General features: G+C 34.5%; 1 long non-coding RNA gene across 1 annotated transcript in view; it reads right to left on the minus strand.

The window, feature by feature from the left end:
• The window catches only part of LOC307196842, a 258,268-nt gene that overhangs the window by 118,684 nt on the left and 120,468 nt on the right, over nt 1–19,116 (minus strand). Inside the window, exon 2 of the long non-coding RNA XR_013831248.1 lies at nt 10,175–10,244. This is a non-coding gene — a long non-coding RNA (uncharacterized lncRNA). The remainder of the gene's footprint in view (nt 1–10,174; nt 10,245–19,116) is intronic.

Below are 19,116 nucleotides of genomic sequence, written 5' to 3' on the forward strand. Positions count from 1 at the left end.
TTGAAAGGAGCTACAGAAATTGTTGAAAATGTGCTTTCAAAAATCAAAATGGAACCTCTACAAACCATATCTCTACTACCTTAAAATCATAAATGCATTGATCATCTCCGTGTGCTGGTAATCCAGTTCATCAGTGATGACGGATTTACAGACTTTATAGATTTATAGAGTTACAGACTTGGGGTAACTCAAGAGAAATGCAGGGCAGTGCAGCTAAGCTTTGAGATTCTAGCCCAGAAGTAAAGAGAAGATGTTAATCACCTTACACCTTTTTCTTGCTAAAAGCTTATAGTATAAAAATCTTTACATCATAGCCATACACCCTTTCTAGGAACAGAAGCTAGGCAGATGACAATATTTTTCAACATGGATTTCTGGCAAACTGCTACCATGAGAAAGCCAGGAAGCAGAGTTTTTAATGCATTCCATGTCAATTGAACCTTGTTATTCTTTTGCAGGGAAGTTAATTTTACCCCACTGTTATGTAAACCTATCTTTAAAATACTTTCTTGGGCCGGTATATAACTCTTTTTGTAGCTCAAATTACAAATGAATCTAAGCTTATTATTGATAATTTAGGGAAGGAAATAATGTGTTTTGTAATTAGTGGGCTCTAGGCCACAACAGTAAATCAAAAATACCCTTGTTGTTGTTTTATTACTGACCTATCTAAAGTTATACTCCAAAGAAAAATGGTTCTTAATCAGAGAAAACATAGTATGCAAGAAGCCTGATGCCAGTGTTTGCCAGGCTCTTCTTTTATGGGGGTGGGTAGATAGGAAAGTCATAGGTAAGGTCAGCATTATTTAAATTAGATGTTTTAGGCAAGAGAATACCATCATCTAGGTCTCTTTGAACTTATACTTTGGGCTGAAGTAGCACAATAAATACTAAGGATAATTCCCCTTTCTCTTTCTCAGCTAATATGATTCTTTTCCTCTGACTTGTGCCTTGCATATACATTGTTACTTCATAAAGGAAGAGTCCCACTGATTTATGAAAAAAATTTAAATTTAATTTAATTATTTTTTTATACAGCAGGTTCTTATTAGTTATCTACTTTATACATATTCATGTACCTATGTCAATCCCAATCTCCCAATTCATCCCACCACCACCACCCTCTCCCAATTTATGAAAATTATTTTTAAACACAGGGTCTCAGTATCAGAGACTTAATAGACAAAAACATTATAAAATATAGACATAAAAGAATTGAAAAAGGAAATGATAAACATCTAACCAAAATGCCAGTGTTTTCACTAAAACAAGTAACTCAACAAACAAGAATTTAACTTATTCGACATGAAAAAAGTCAAGAATATGAATTCTACATAGAAATTATTCCTAATTTTTCCTCCCTTCTAGATCTGTAACTAAGATCTACTTCTTAAAAGTACTATGACAAACCTGACTTTGAACCGTAGGAAACAAATGACTGCAAAGAGTTGTGCTAATTAGCGAAATTCAAAAGGTACAATTTTGTGGTTGGTTCTCCAATTATTTAGTTTTCTTTCTATTCTAATCTTCAGTCTATTTCATCATTCATCAAATCAGCAAATGGCATAATTAATAAGCAAAATAAGCCCTGGCAGGCTATTGCTATAAAATACAAAGCAAAAGTGACAGGAAACATGTTAGTAATGAGGCTACATCAAGGTTTAATGGTGGCCTGCAACATAATGTTGTTATTTAATCATTTTTAGTTGCATTCAATATTCCCATTACACATAGGCCATAATGACCTATCTAGGAGTTGCATGGTGGCCAAATGAATCACATCTGAAAAACACAGGAAGACCATGTTGTCAGGGTTAAGCTGGAGATGAGAACACTTGTGTAGGAAGTCATCCTTCTTGGGAGCGCAGAAGAGCATTAATCCATTACACCAGAATGTACATAAATGACCTCCTCTGTGCAAATTTAGAATCTCTTGCAGAATAACCACGGGATTATGTCATGCTTGCACATAGGAAACAAGGCTATGAGCTTCTCAAGCACTATGACCAAGATCTATGTAACTGATTTACAGCCTACAGCGCAGTGTGTATCATAAGCTATGGATTAGCAAATGTGAAATCAACCTACATACTAATAAGGGAAAGAAAGTGATTCAAAAGTAGGAAATTGGAGTGGGGGAAAGAATAGGAGATAAATGATAGGGCGCAATTACCTGATTTTTAGATGGAGAGGTAACTGGCACCTAGGAGCTCTAGATTCGAAAGGGAAGGACGTAGGAAGGCGAAGTAGACTTCAGGCCTTTCATATAAAGATCTAGCTCCTAGCAAGCTTATTTCTAAATGTCCAACTGCAGGGAAATAAATTATTATTCAAATTTAAGCATCCAATGGAATCTATGTCTATGTGACCAGATGAGATATTTCAAGACAGAATGCAGGAACAAAGCTGCTGTCACTAGTTATCAATTCATGTCATAATAATAATGTAAAGGGTTTGGCATTCAGCCACCATCAGAGTTGTGTGTTCTTTAAGGAGTCTTCTTTTATCCGTGAATAATGCAGAAATGTTACCGGTTTTTTTTTTTTTAATTCTTAGTAGATGACTTATATTTACAAGATGGCTTGTCAGTGTTGTAATGACCTGGGGTTGTGCAGTGTAACAGAGCTGAGGTAGGCTCTGTTAACCAACTTCACAGCTGAGGACAAAACAGATGAGATCATTCTGTGAGCAGAGTCTTCTGTAAATGTGAGACCCAAGATCCCGCTTTGTTCAGCAAAAAGACGTCCCTGGCTAACACTAAGGAAGTTTCATGGGGCATTTTGGTTAAATTTCTGAAAAACATCCAGAGAGCCACAATTCAAGGTTTCAGAAATTCATGAGTCTGAGACCTGTGAACACAGCATCATGTTTCACCAATAATGGAATTCAGAATGTCCACTGCATATAAAGAAGTGTCTGTGTCTCTAACAGCAGGGTAGCTGAAAGTATCCATAAGCCAATTAGTCTCCCTGCATTTTAGATTTGCTCTGCATTGCTATTTCAACAGCTCATTACTACGTTAATGAATACAGCTTCAGAGGCAGGCATTTCTACAATCGGTGATGGTTCGACCTCCTCAAAAGTGAGCACCTAATTACTCCTTCATGTGGAGCACTGATTTAAAGGTTACTGCTCTTTCTCTAAGCAGGATGTAAAACTTCTTATTGACTCACCTGGATTTAGAATAACAATAGGGGTTGTCAGTGCTTAATGACTAGATTCTTTTGTTGTCAAAATATGTCTGTAATTTTAAGTTCTAACTGATCTCTCTACAGGAATATTTTATATGCACAGAATCTAATATGTGGTCATTTGGCCTCAGAAGCTAAAATGTAATATTTCAGAGTGTCTGATGCACACCAGGCATAAAATAAACATTTTTCAATAAAATGATAAAAGCTAAGTTAAAGACAGAAAAAATCAAGCAATAAAAATAAGTAATTGTGTATATTATGTGATTTAAAATATCAGAGGTATCTATAAAAACAATGAAAAATTTAACAGATGATTCAAGTAATAAATAGCTTTGATATTTCTGTTATTCAGATTTTTCAAACTTAAACATTGCTTTCATATATATTTTTTGTTGTTTCTTTTTCTTTTGTTCATTTCATTTTGAATTTTTTTGTTCTTTAGTCTTGGCTACATTTGGCTCTAAACACAAGCCTAGGACAATGTAAATAGTTTTTTTCTGACATTGTTCATAGAAATAATACAAAATTCAGTGTAGTAAACTATCTGTCAAGATCAAATACAATGTTCTTCTAAGAAATGCTGTGTAATAAACTCTTTCCACAATCATGAAATTATCTCAAAGCAGTATATGTACTCCCATGTTCACTGCAGCATTATTCACAATAGCCAAGATATAAAGATATAGAAACAACCCAAGTGTCCTCCCGCAGATGAATGAAGATATGATTTTATATATATACATATATATATAGAGAGAGAGTGCAATCCTAAAATATTATTCAGCCTTGAGAAATGAGAAAATCCTGCCATTTGCAACAATATGGATGAACACAGAGGACATTTTGCTAAGTGAAATAAGCCAGACAGAGAAAGATAAATACTGTATGATCTCATTTATATGTGTGATCTTAAAAAAAAAACCCACCTCATAGATGCAGAGAGTAGAATGGTGGTTATCAGGAGCTGGGGTTGCAGGGGGTGGGGGCAGGGAGGGTGGGATGGGTGATGCTGGTCAAACTTGAAGTCATGTAAGGTGAATAAGTCTGGAGATCTCATAGACAGGCATGATAAGTGTGTGAGTTATCAACACACTCATAAAACTGTGTTGAGTACTGGGAATATGCTAAGAGAGTAGATTTCAGATGCATTCATCACAAAAAGAAATGGTAACCATGTCAGAAGATGATCTGTTAGTCAGCTTGACAGTGATCACTTCACTATCTATGTATATCATATCATCATCTTTTATGCCTTAAACATATATATTTTTTTAATTTAAAGTATATATTTAAAAAGATTACTAGAGTACTTGACAATTTGGGCTATGTTTTTCAAGGAATTTGTTGATTTTATGGAAGTTGCCAATTTATCATTATAAAAGTATTTGAGAAAAGTAATGAACACAGCTAAAATGCTGTCATCAAATGAAATTTAATTTTTTCATTAATCAGAATTATCGAAATCATTAATAACCTGAAAGTGCTTTCTAAATCAATATTCGATCTTCTTAACTTGATATTCTGGTGTTTCAAATGATCAGTGCACAAGAGGACACTTTTGCTGACCCTTGGTTTACCCCAAAGCCATAGGCTTTAAAGAAATTGAGTCAGATTGCAGATTCCGAGTCAGTGGCCTTGAAACAGCTATAGCTACGCTTATCACCTGACACATCCATCAGGCACTACATGTGATTGATTGCACTGTTTCTGAGGTTTTGGAACTGATCACCAGAGTGAAGGACTTTTCTGTCTGCATTAAAGCACAAAGTCATTTTAAAGACCAATTTTAGGAAGGTGAGCGATAACTGTCATCAACAAGGCAAATTTCCAAACCACTTGAAAAGTGGCTCAGGAGCCTCAAGTATGAGAAGAAGAACAGCCTTCAGGTGACTGCCTGGCACCTTTTCTTTCTTGGGAGCTCATGGTGCACTTATTAATATACTTGAAATTAAAGTCTCTGTTGACAATGACAGCTTTTCTTCCTTGTGATTTCGTCCGATATTTTGTTTCCCAGTGGAAGTACTGCATAGTTCCTTGAGTAAGGAAGCTTTAATAAAGCCTCAAGTTTTGCACTGCTGTACAGGATTTAATAGGATTTTCCTTCTTTTATTGTCTGTGTTCAAAAGTCAGATCTCTTTACATTTATTCAGTTCAAACAAGGAGGTTTGCACAGTTGATGTAACCTGACACAAAGCGCTCAGATTTGCAGAGCCCTCTCAGAAAAAGCAACTGTATGGATGAAGAGAGTAGCATGCAGCCCCATGCTTCCAGACCCTTCTACAAGAGCCACCTGTAAATAAACATTGTTGCTTTTACTTTTCTCTTTGCCTTGATACTTGCTTCTTTCCTATTCTCAATTACCTTGCTCTCCTTGTTTTTCTATTTCTATTCATATTCATCCATTTTGGAATTCACTTATATATCTAATCCTTTTGCTCACCAAACCAAAACAGTATACCTAATCTTAATGCTTCAGGTTTTATGCAGTTTTATGGCATTTACAGAAACGAAGCAATCATTACAACATAGAAACATTTTTTAAGAAGAGTAAAGGAAATAGCTTCTCCCCACTGAACCATTAAGTGTCAGAATATACAATCAGTTAAATAAAGTGGAATGACAGTTGATCTATTAGTCAAACAAACATGGCCTTGGATCCTAGGTTTCATCACTCATTTTGGCATCACAAAGCAACTTAGTTGGTCTATTTGCCTAATTCTCAGTTCCTCCTCCTTAAAGTGTGGAAATAAAGCCAACTAAATATAGTTGTAAAGATTAAATGATATAATATATGCACAATATCTGGTAAGGAGATTGGAACATAGTAGGTGCTCAGTGATTCCTTCGATTTTAATTGCTCCTGTAAGTGTTTGAACAAAGGAAATTTTGTTCTGATTGGTTCCTTAACACCAAGTCAATCTATTCCACAGCCCCCCACTTTTAGTATACCATCATAAAAACATTTTAAATAGGTAAAATTAGCTGTAAATTACAGTAAATGTTGTGTCAGAATCATTTTTATATCTTGGATAGTCTATTTTATACAAGCTGGGGTAGGTACCTATGAAGATTCTCTCTCTCTCCCTCTCTCATGCACATACACACACACACACACACACACATGCACACACACTCCTTAAAATCAAATGAGATGCACATATAAAGAGAAATGGATGTGCACTTATTCAGAGGCTATCGTAATGTGATATTTAATTTATGGCCTTATTTGATGTAAACTCTACAAAGAAACAATCAACGGAGAAAATATACATGTACAAAATGAAAACTGATAAACATAACTGTGAACTCAAAAACTGGGTTTCACAATTCCCCAATTTTCGTAGTTTGAATACAGCTTTGGACAACTTTTTAGTGATCAATACCAGTTTGTATGTTGAAACAGTCAGAAGTTCCTGATATAGTCAGAATCTGTAAAGTGATTCAATAATCATGTTTCAGATTAATAAACAAATGGGTAGTATTGTTTTAATTCTCTAGTGAGATATTCACCAAAATGATTTGATATTCTGTATATACCACAGTCAACATTTCAAGTGAAAAATTTCTTTCTTATATTTATACCAAAAAGAAACATATAAATAAAACTACTGCAGAATAACTCCACTCTACGTTACATTATGAAATCAAGGTCATAAATATAGAATTGTGCATTCTGAAAGACTGACTTTAAATGGACTATTCCCTTTATTGGTATTAATTGCAAACTTGCCCACATATATAGCTAAAAAAATTACCATATATCTTGCAAAGTCCATTTGAAAACTATAATGAGAGGAATGTTTGTACAGCTGTACCTGAATCAGACTACTTCTACTATTAACAATCTAGCTGCATCTCCTTGGTTTTTTCCATCTGAACTGAAAGTTGCAGAGAGGGATAATCTAATTCAAAGAGCTCAAAGGAGACTAAAGTATTCATTGAGGTTGTTCATTTATTTCTGACAGGATTCAAATGTAGTTCCAGAAGTTTGAAAAGATACTCTAATCATGTATGAAAACCAGTCGAAAAAAAAAATCACCATGCTTTGCATGTCATTATGCATTCTGAAAAAATTTTGTTTCAGATATGGGAATATCAAAATCAGCACAAATAAACCAGTAAATTCACAAAAATAGACCATAATGATTTTCCTTCATGTGTAATGTATGTTGCTCCCAAAAAATTATAGAAAATAATAATTTAATATTATGCGCTAAAGAAAAACAATTACACCCATTAAAACACCTGAAGCTCGCTTCAGTAAAACACACTGCACTGGAAGTCAGGGTATTGGATTCCAATTCTGAATTTGCCAAAAATTCTTTGAAAATGAATAAACTAGAGGAAGCCACTCAATGTTTTAAGACTTCACTTTTTGTTCTATAATAGGGGGTTGTGTGAAATGCTTACTTAGAGTACTTTTCAATCTTGTAATGATTAAAATTACTAAGTTATAAAGTCTAGTAATTCAGTAATGAGATGATGGAAAGGTTTTCTACACTTTGAGCAAACCTAGCATGCAAAATTCAAAATTTTACTTAGAAGTTCTTGAATATAAATTTAGTATTTTCTTACGTTTTGATTTATTTCTTATGTAGGTATGTATGTATGTACTTACTTTTTAAAATATAGAGTCATTTTGCTCCATCATTCTCATAGCTACTAGAAAAGTAAAAATCAGGATATTCTGCCATCAGTTAGATGGAATTTACATTACGCTCCTCTTATCTTGGTCCTAGGAGTCCAACTGTTCCCTGTGAAATTCCCAGTATATTATAAAAACCTACCAGAACAGTATTCACATAAACCTGATTTTGAAGCCCATGTTATTTCCACGTACTGCAAAGCTTCCAATTAAAAATGCTTCTTTCCAAATTCAACTGGACTTTCATTTCTATCTAGAAATTCTTAGAATGTCAACTTGATTTCATTCCATCTTGCCTTTTTAGTAGCTGGTTTCATCAGCCATTTTCATGCATGTTTGTTCTTTTAACATTTCTATTTAGCAAATAGCACAGTGCTAAGTGCATACTAGAAGCTCAATAATTAATAGAATTTATTAGAAAAATTCATATTATTTCTCATTGCCTACTCTGTCTTTTTAAAGGCAATAATGATTTTAAAATATTATCCCATTAAGCCCAAAAAACCTCCCCACGAGTGGTCTCTGCTTGATAAAATTCCTTCTTTTCCCAGAATCCTAATTGCTTAATCTCTAACCATCTAGGTACATACTCTGTTGTTCTAATATGTCTCTTAAAATACTACTGACTTCTAAATGCTCAAATGACTGATATTTTCTTCAGGTCTCATTTTCTTGACTGTTCTACAAAAACTGTCTGGTGAGCATGCCTTCCTTAAGTGCTCTCCTCTCTTGCTTTCACAGCATAGCACTGCTATAACATATATGAATCTCTTCCACAACTTACAGAACAGATATAGAAAAAATTCTCTCATTTCTCCAAGTCATTGCTTAATTCTCATTTGTGTGTAATTGAGAGTCTCTCTCCGAAGTCCTGCTGTCCTCCCCAAAGATTTCTCCTGCACCCTAGGAGTTTGGGTATAGTTTTGCTTTCAAACGTCAGCCATCATGCTGCAGGCTCGGTGCTCGTTCTATCCTAATCCTTTTACTGCCAGTTTGAGCCTCCTTAGAACACCCACACTGCTCATCCATCGTTCCCAAAGTACAAACAAAGCTGAGTCTGGGGGAAGCCCATCAAACTCTAGGTCCTTAGATCAAATTTAAATCTGGATTCCCTTATGGTGGGCTTCCTTGGAAAACACAAGATCCCTTTTTTTTTCTAGCTGTCCTCTGTCAGAAACATACCAAGCTCTAAATTATTGAATCACAAAAGGAAAGGGGCAACCTCAGTCCTATATCCTTCTGGAGGCTCCTTGGCTTCTGTGCAGATTTCAGCCTCTCCTTCCTTCACCTATTTGCCCCAAGGGATGTTGGTATGAGGAAGGGAAAGCTTTGTTAGACCAGCAAAGATCCAGTGTCATGACTGATTGCTGAATTTGGATTTGCTAAACTAAAAGGAGCCAAACCCTGAGAGCTTACTTGGGTTTTCTGGATTTAGTCCTACTTCCAATCACTAAGCAGAAAAAGGTGTCTCCTCATCCCACTCAACTAGTTATGTTCTCCTTAGTCCAATCTGATGCTCTAAGGTGACATTCTGTATTATCCCAGACCTAAAAGAAGTTGGTGAGAAAGGAGCGGGGGTGGGGGAGGGGGGGCAGGGAGGGGGGAATAGATAGATATTATAGATGATAAATAGATAGATAGATAGGGACATAGATACACAGACATAAATGTGTAAATACAGATGTAGATATACATCCTTAACTAGTACTGTGCTACATGATTATGCTCTCCATATTCTATCTATTTTTGGATACCCCACTTACTAAATGTAAGTATTTTCCAATATTCTATTCTTTGTGCATTTTTTTGTTTATCCTAAACAAACAGACAATCCCATCCACATCTACACAAAAGACTCCGAAATATATGTTTCTAAATTCTGTCTGGCTCTTGAGTCTCATCTCTCCATTTTCTTCCTGGAAAATCAGAATCAGACTTTCCAGTACCACTAACTCAATGTATTCTAAAACTTACTTACTATATCTTCACTTATCAGAGCATATATAGACAGAATCACCTTAAAGGGACAAAGTAAATGAATAAGTTCACAAATCAACAAGACTAGAAAGTTATCTAATCAAATAGATTAACTAAAGTAGCTAATCACAGAATGCTCCATTGAAAGGGAGGAAAGTTGCTATCCACAAAGGAGAAAGGTTAGTGACTGATAAAAGTTTGGCAATGCAATTAGAACAGTGTCCGCAGGGAAGTACCCCATGGACCAAGGACGTAACTTGTATGGTGTTAATGACGGGCATATCCTTTTAAGGGTGATGACAACATTAGGTTACTTTAGTGCAAGGACGTTACACATTTGAAACGTACATCTTCTTACCTTGTTGTGTTTTGTTTTCATGTTCACCAACCAGTCTCCTAATTATAACTTATTTTCCCATGCTGTGTTCCTATGGGGGAGAAAACACTACTCAGAAGATTGTATTTGGTTTCTCTGGCAGTTATACTTCTCATTCTTAATTAAATTGCTGACATTCTGATTTCATAGCTCAGTTTTAGGAGATTGGTTAATGCAAATCTATTACTAAAAGATGGTTCCAATTTCTGCTTAATGATGAAATTCAGTTCCTAAGCATCAAGATTGAGTGCCAACACGAACCATGGGAAATTCACTAAGAGCATTTTTAAAATGAATTCTGTGGAATATCAGGTGAAAACAAAGGTTTAAAAAGTACTATGCCTACTACTATAGACAATGTCTACTTTCAAATATCCCAATGTACATTAGCCTATTTTGAAAAAGAAAAGTCTTGCTAAAGACACATAACATTATTTAAGCCATTGTTTCCCAAACTTATGCTTACTGAAGATGCTTTATTTCTCTTGCAGCCTCTGGTTTTTAAGGTAATTACACCCTGTGAGTCCAAGAGAGATAGCCAGCTGTCAGACTTAAAAGGCACATGCCTTGTTCCTTTGACACATATACAAACCTGTGCAATAACAACCTGATCTCATATCACTCTGTTCTTACTTAATTGCTTTGTAGCATTTAGCATATCCAACTGTTTATCGACTGTTTCATATATGTCTCATTTCCTCATTTAGAGAATAAAATCATTATGATCAAGGATTAGATTAAACATTTCTTATAGAATTTATAGCTTCTGGAAACCGACTAGCGCATTTGTTCTCCACAAAGAACACTACTTTTTAATGGTAAACTATAGTCATTATACTTAGAGTAAGCATTTACACACACCATGCTAATGGTGTAGTTCAGGAAGAAAAATGTAGAATTATCAATATCAAATTATGGATTCAACATTGTTAGCATATACTAATATCAGTTATCAACGCATAATCCTACCTCCTTAAATTTTCTTTCTCTCAAATGCAAAGAAATCATTTTATGAAACATTGTTTCACTCTCTAGTGACTAAAAAAGTGGAGTAATTTCACTTACATATATTTTAAACTATTGTTGATACTTTCACCTCAACACAGTTTCCAAAGCATGTTCCTCAATATCTAGAACCCAAATTACATCATAATATGGATGCAAATGAAAAACACAGAAAGCCATAGTAGACCAGAAAATTCATCTTGTTCCTCTAAAGTTTAAAATTTTAGGAAAAGATAAATCATTAATTCTTTTTTTTAAGTTTTTTTTTATGTAAACCATTAAAAAAATCTTTATTGAATTTGTTACAACGTTGCTTCCACTTTATGTTTTGTTTTTTTGGCCATGAGGCATGTGGGATCTTATCTCTCCAACCAGGGATCGAACCCGCACTCCTGCACTGGAAGGCGAAGTCTCAACCACTGGACTGCCAGGGAAGTCCCTAAATCATTAAATTCTTGAATTAGTTGCTTAGTGATTCTCAGTGCTCTGGCATGAATTATACTTGTAACAACTGAATTATGGTTTTCTCTAAATTAGTGAAGGAGATTATAGAGCTTTTCGTGTCTAGGTCATGCAATGGGGCAGGGGAGAGTATCAAAAAATTGAGAAAAATGTATTCCTAGTTTGAACATAATTACATGAAAAAAGAAACTACAAACACAATGTCTACTTTTTCCTTAATTCTTTAAAATGTAAATATAGCTCGGGCTAATAGTGGGCAAGTCAGTACAAAATGTACAGGAATGATTAGCAAGTTCTGTTTTATAGGCAATGCCTGATAATTCTTTTGAAATCTAATTATGTAAAATTTTAATCTGAAAATGATTATAAAGATTGGGGATCCCTTTTGCTTTGAGATGTTATTAATCTTGAAGACATACTTATCAGGTGGAGTTAAATTTTGCCTGGCCCTCAGTGGTTCCATCTTAGTAACTTTTATTAAACACCGGCTGTGGGTGGCAATTACTTAGAACTTGGCTAAAATAAAAAATAAGATATGCATGATCCTATTATGTAGTTTGTGACTTATGCAGATCATTTACCTCCCATTCAGCTGCTACCAAAATGAACAGAAGCACAGAGGAATAAAAGAGGTATTCAAGTCATATATTTGGCAAAGAGGATGTTTGAAAAAGTGTTTTTAGCTAACAATTAAAATTGGCGTCTACACTTTCTGCCCCCTGACACTTTTTAAATAGAGGGATATAGACCCAATAAACAGATTATATAATACACAGATAGGTAACTCAGGTTAGGGTAAATGGTATCAGAGAAAATTTTTTCATAATAAAACAAAAATCTTCCAATTGTAAAATTCAAAACTTTACAATCTAAGAAAACTGACACAGTAATAAGAAGATATAGAACAGTTACAGAGACAACACAGTCACAGGGGTAGATCTACATTCTCAAATACTACATGATTGTCTTCATCATATAAGTGAAGAAAAGTGAAGCAAAAAAGAACACTGTGCTCAAGGCCACAGCAAAGAGCAAAAATAGGAAGCTGAACATGGAACGTGATGAAAAGAGGTTGTGGCTATTCAAAATGGTGTTTTGTGTTTCAAAACAATTCAGACAAACTAGGGTGAATTTAGCTAATCCTATTTACAGAATTTAACACATATTGCTAAATCTGATTCTACTTTTAAAGAAGAACTCAGAGAGAATGAGAAATAATTTAGGAGATAGTTTCGAAATGTGCATTTGAATGTGAGCGTGCAAATTTTTGCTTGTGAAAGGAACCTGTTTTGAAATCTAAGATTTCACTCAGTGTTCTTAAACTATTCAGATGGTTATTCTATTTAAATCATTGTTAATGTTACTGATTTTTTTCATCAGTGTGGTAAAACAGAAGTATTATTACAAGTTTGTCATTTGGAAACCTTTGCCCCAATATATCAATGAAACAGGAATTAGAGGGTTTGTTTGTAGTATATCTTATTCCAGATACTTATTTTTACCCTTCAGAACCAGAAAAACTCTTTTTTTTCTTTCAGTAACCATGAAATACTTAAAGAACCAGCATTATCTTTTCTCATATCTGACTTCGATTGCTCACTGCTCAATCATTTTTTAAAACAACTGAAATAGACATTGCATATTACTTTAAATAAATCAATGTGTGTGTGTATTTGTATTTATTGGGCATTCAACAGAAATTTATGGAATCAATGAGGCTAATCTGCAATCATTTTAAAAATAATAAACTGGATATTTCTTTTCTGGTCTTAGTTTTCTCTCCACGTTTGAAAAATTAAACTTACTTTCCTCAGTGGAATTAGTTTTCTGAGAATTATATTCTTTTGAGAATTAATATGACTCAGACAAATCTAGCTAACATTCATATTGGCAAACTAGGAACTATATTATTAAGGTAAAGCTTTTTTACATAATGTCCTATTTGTGTTAAAGAGGTGGAATATCTAAGATGTTGAAAACAAACTTCCAAGTATTGATTGCTCTCCTTTATACATTTTTTATTAAGATATAATTGAATATAAATTATATTAATTTCAGTTGTTCAACATAATATTTGTGTACATTGTGAAATGATCACAATAAGTGTAGGTAACATCTGTCACTATACATACAGATGTTTTTTCTTATGATGAGAACTTTTAAACAACTTTCAAATATACAGAAGAGTATTATTAACTATAGTCACATGCTGCACATTACACCTTTTAATAATTAGCCTTGAGTAGTTTAAGTAGTTTAGAGTTGTTTCTGTTAAAGTTTTACTGACAGTTCAAATCCTAGGAGGAAACTTAAAACCAGTATCTACACCACAAAAGCTTATTAGCATGATATTAGGTAAGAACGAACTAGAAATGGAGTCACAATTCCAAATATAATGTAATTTATATTAAGAGTAGTGCTTTTCACCTGTCTTTACTTAGGATACATATGTTTACTATACTTACAAATTACTAAGCTTATTACAAATTGGTTGAATATTGCTAAATATTGATTTGATCTAATTTTCATCATCCAGATTTGAATTTTTAAGATTCCCAGAAGTTCACTGTAAGATACACACACAGAAACATCTAAGATTTTTGTGAATTATAAATACAATATATATATATTTGAAATTAACATATAATTGTATACTTTTAAGATTATTCATTTTAAATGGAAAATTTCCCTATTATTTGTTTCTCTTCAAATTTGCATTAAGTGGTTTATAATGGCCTCTTCAAATCAGTTGTTTGACTATCTTTCATTCAATTACCCACCCGCTTTTGAATTAACCCCATGAACTGTATTACTTTCTCCAATATTTTTACTTAATGGAGACTTGGGGAAAATTTCATGTGCAAATGTATAATACATTTTGGAGTAAATTGCCATTTGTTTATTCAAGCTATTTTTGTTTCCTTTTGGCTTTGATTGAATCTTCATGGGGTATATGAAGCAACAGGCTTCATATCCCCCACTATTGTCAGTAAGTATGTAGTATCTGTCCAGAATGTAATTTCACTAGGCTAAGTCCAAGAGCAAGAGGAAACACTGCAATATCCTTTATGAGTATAGGATGGTGGCACAAATACACTCGATGTAAGATATAATTCATTATTTCACATACTTCTTAGTGTTTTATATACCCCAAGCCCTGGTGGAAAAACCTAAAAACCTGAAGCATGTATTGTAACAATTCTTGCTTATGGCGCTAAAGAGCTGCAGCTTTTAGGCTGCAGTAAGTAAAATTTAAAATATAATAGATTCTTCTAAATGTGAAAATTTTAAAATAGGTAAGGAAAATTTTAGTACTATCTTCATTTTTAATAAAACTTAAAAGTTACGCTTGGAGTACTTTTAAGTTATAGCATCAAAAATGCAGGCACTTTTTCTACTTATGATTCTGGACAATAGGATAAAAATAGCTGACAATATTATATAAAAGTATATTGATGATACAGCAATATCAGTCAATTTCCCAGAAAAACATGTACTCTATGCATTGCTTATGCACTGGATGAATCTGCTTCATTGCATGTATTTCCTGCTCCTGAGAAAAAAATGAACAGATTTTGCCAAGCCACATCCTAAGAATTGTGCAGAGCTCTCTGCTTCAGTCCATATCATATTTGCTTGAAAGCTATTGGCCTTTTTTTTATAAACACACTAAAAAAGGGACAGATTAAGGATAGCTTTTATGGGATTTATAGGTTTGGTTCATTCATTTTTGTATGTATAGAATGGTAAGAGAGAGAATGGGAATGAAAGAAGGATAAGAATGCTAAGAATATCTACCAGCCCCTATACTATCTTAATTCTCCAAATCTCAACTTCAATAGCTCTGGGTCCACTACTTATTGAAAACAAACAAACAAACTAAAAACCTTGTGTAGTTTAGACAATGTGGTTCCAAAAATATCTTTCCCAAATAGCCTGCGGCAGCCATCTTCATAAACAGCCATTTGGGTTTTATCTCATTTGCCTGTGTGGTGATTAGAAGCCTGGCCTTTTAATTCTGAGACTGGGCTCCAAAGTTCTGTCATGTAAACTCTGTGGCAGAAGGCCAGTTTAGCCTCCTTTTATTAATTTCGATAGTAATACAGAAATGATAATAATAGTGCCTATTCCATAGGTTTGCTGTGAAGAGTTCAAATAGTCCATGTAAAATCTACAGCACAATTTATGACTCGTAATAGACTCTCCATACATTTAGATACCATTTTATTCTGAAAAAGCATAATTAGCTTCTAGTTTTCAATATTCATGTTCAATCTCTCATCTTTGCTGTGAATTGCCACTAAGTCCTAATTGAAGCACAAGTGCTTCAGCTCCATTGCCACAGGGACACTGGGTGAGAGGTAATCAATGAGAGTGTATTTACTTTTGAAAGTCCAGGAACTTTACTTTATACTACTTGATTCTTAGCTCAATTACGTGGTGTTGCATATGTGGGTGTCTTCAATAGAGCTACTACACACCTTTGAGGGCAACTTTCATCAAACCACAGTCAAAATGAGATTCTAGCATGCTGACAACTGTCTTATTATGATAGTGCAACTGCTAAGCTCCACTTTCTATCAGTTCAATAGATCCTGGGACACTGAGTTTAGCTACTAGGCATTGTCAAACTACAAAATGATTTTTAAAACAGATAAAACGTCTCCTGTGGGCTTTCATTTCTTATACTTTCTCTAATTTATCAGTATGCATTGCACTGTCTAGCTAACAACACCTCTCAAAGTCATTTCTATGAGACAAAAAATATTGTTCAAATATTACAATGTTGTGAATATTCTGGACAAGTTTAGCCTTATCAGTAAAGGCATCTATTACTGTAAACAGTAATAGAGAAGTATAACAATGTTATGCCTTCACAATGTTAGAGAAGCATAACTGTGAAAACATTCATTTCTATTTATGAATCACCCTTTTAAAATTTAACTCCAGTGTAATCGAATTGGTTTATAGCTCACTTATATAAAATGGCATATGACCTAACTACACATAGACCCTTACGTTCACATACGTTCTTACGATATGGCACTCAGGCAACAAATAATCAGAAACATATTATCAAGAATTATGAAAGGTTCACTGTGCCAGGATGATGGTTTAAGCAATTAAGTGCTCTGTCAGTACTTACTGCTTCCATAGATCAGTTAACATACAGTGAGGCACATGCATATAATTCTTTAAAATGTGCAGAAAGTTATATGGTCTAATTTGCATAGCAACTCACATTAGCTACGGAATATGAAAAATCAAATGATAAGTTCTCCATGTATTCATGTATACAAATGCTGTAGGCAGGTATGTGTGAAATTCATGAAGACTTAAACATGATCATTAGAGTTCATCACTTTGGAAATACCTTTTTAAGCAATTGACCTAGAAATTACACCATTTAGCATTTTTACATATGGGAAATAAAAAGAAGAACACATGATTAAGGTAACTGCAGGAAAGCAGCATTTCTCTGTTAGGAAAGCATCTTGTCATTCAGTCAACAATTATTTAATTAGGATTTACTATGTACTAAAATTCTGTGAAGGATGCTGTGGGGTGTATGAATGTAACTACGCACTCAAGTGACGAGCTCCAAGATAGTAAATCAAAGCATGTATTCATTCAACAAATCTGTACTGCACATGTACTGAGTACCAAACTCCATCCTGGGTGCTACAAATAATACAATGAAAATTAACCATCATTTCCCTGCACTCTGAGCTTACACACACAAAAGATAAATATTAATAAAATTTTGACTCAAATTTATAATTATAAGCTGTGATAAACATCATGACATAAAAGTAGAGGGCAATTATGAACATATGAATAAGTAAAACCCAATTTTGTCAGAACGGTCAGGAAAGACTTAACAAGAAAACAGTGTTTAAGCTGAGATGAGAAGTGAGATAGAAAGTAATTGGGGGAAAGGGCTGGTAGAAGCAGGTTGGGAAATTATGATGGGGACAGTTCCTTCCCCCAAAAAATATGCAAGACCTTGAGATGAGAGGGAGCAGAGTTTGCTAAAGGAATTGAAATGAAGTAATATATTCTCGAGCCACATGTCCAGGAAAAAAAGCAATGCAAACCTAGTCTAGAGATTTCAAAATTGACATACCCCTCAAGTATTATAGGTCACATTCCTTAGATCTGGTCTTCATTCAAGCGCCAAGGGAAACCCAAACTGTTATAAAACAGAGGAGCAGGGCATGATCAGATTTATATTTTAAGAGGTTTCCAGCATCCTGCTCACATTGATAAACCTCCGGGACAACAGCTTTTTCAGATCTCCTGTGTCTTTAAGGGTCTGCTAAAATATTTAAGCAGACACCCAGGAACATGCACATTTGCACAGTCATTCAGAAATGCATGTAATTTTAGAGTTCACAGAGCCATGGAGTTTCATGCTAAAGCTTCTTACACTATAGGGAAGTGGTATTTGAAGTTCTAAAGCTATTGGTCAGACTCGTGGACATAGAAAATAGACCTTACAGAAACAATTTAATGAAGGGGGCTCTCAAAAACAAATAATTATATTGGAATAAGAATGAGTCTAAGGATATTAATTCAACTTTAGTATCTAAGGACAAAGTTTTCAAGACTGGATAGCTTAAACTGGGTTCACTAGTTCACTGATAATAACTCCAATTTAGGTCCCAGGAAACATAATATTAATCTAGTACATCAATTAAAAACACAAAGGGTAGAAAAACCCAGGGCCAACTTTTATCTTTCTTCCCCTGATCACCTCTCAGCCAACTTATCTCCTAGTCCCATATCTAGATGAGCATTTTTGCATTTTTGCTTGTCCTGACTCCTCAATATTTTCCATTTATGCAGACACCCACTTATTTTTCAAGCTCGTTCAAATCCCTTCAAGTTCTTACTTCTTCCAGTGTCTGTGGATTCGCACTTTCTCCTTGAATCTGAGACCCTAAACTGTTCTTCTGTCTCTGACTTTGGCCTCTCTCCACACAAGGCCATGTCCTCATCCCTCAGACCTTGTCTGTGCAAAGCTATTCCACACACAGCCTGGCCGGAGCCAACACAGTAAGTTGGGGGTGTGGCTGGAGTCCATGTCAAGTTTTCTCTGGTTGCACTGACGCAGAATTGGTGGTAAATTAAGAAGCGTGTGTACAGGGCGCAAAGATGAGCACAGAGGCTGAAGCAAGTTAGAGATAGGACTGAAGTCGAACAACATGTTTAGAGTCATCACACTTAGACATTCTGTGCTTTTTGTATGTTTCTTTTATTTTCAACGAAAAGCAATAACATAAATTCCTATGCTGTGCATCTCAATAAAGACCTTGAAACTCTGATGGCAAATACCAGCCACCATCCGAATAAGGGCAGCAAGTGCTCTTAACTAGGGTTAGAGCTAAATTCTCCTAAGTTTACCACGTGCTTACAAACAGATGAACCTACCAATAATGGGTGACTACCAGAGT

The sequence above is a fragment of the Stenella coeruleoalba genome (assembly GCF_951394435.1).
Source record: "Stenella coeruleoalba genome assembly, chromosome: 14".
Classification (NCBI taxonomy): Eukaryota; Metazoa; Chordata; class Mammalia; order Artiodactyla; family Delphinidae; genus Stenella; species Stenella coeruleoalba.